A 567-nucleotide genomic window follows, 5' to 3' on the forward strand; every position below is an offset into this window, starting at 1 on the left:
TGTATTCGTTTTAAAATAGTGATGGAAAAGGATAGACCAGATCTAAAAGTTGAAGTTCGAAATTGAAGAACGGGCAATTTTGACGGTATTAGGCAAGAATTTTCGAAAGCTGATTGGGGGCAGATGTTCGCAGGTAAAGGGACGGCTGGAAAATGGGAAGCCTTCAGAAATGAGATAACAAGAATCCAGAGAAAGTATATTCCTGTCAGGATGAAAGGGAAGGCTGGTAGGTATAGGGAATGCTAGATGACTACAGAAATTGAGGGTTTGGTTAAGAAAAAGAAGGAAGCATATGTCCGGTATAGACAGGATAGATCGATGAATCCTTAGAAGAGTATAAAGAAAGTAGGAGTCTCCTTAAGAAGGAAATCAGGGGGACAAAAAGGGGACATGAGATAGCTTTGGCAAATAGAATTAAGGAAAATCCAAAGGGTTTTTACAAATACATTAAGGATAAAAGGGTAACTAGGGAGAGAATAGGGCACCTCAAAGATCAGCAAGGCGGCCTTTGTGTGGAGCCACAGAAAATGGGGCAGATACTAAATGAATATTTTGCATCAGTATTTA

Source organism: Chiloscyllium plagiosum, chromosome 16 (genome assembly GCF_004010195.1).
Source record: "Chiloscyllium plagiosum isolate BGI_BamShark_2017 chromosome 16, ASM401019v2, whole genome shotgun sequence".
In the NCBI taxonomy this organism is placed as follows: Eukaryota; Metazoa; Chordata; class Chondrichthyes; order Orectolobiformes; family Hemiscylliidae; genus Chiloscyllium; species Chiloscyllium plagiosum.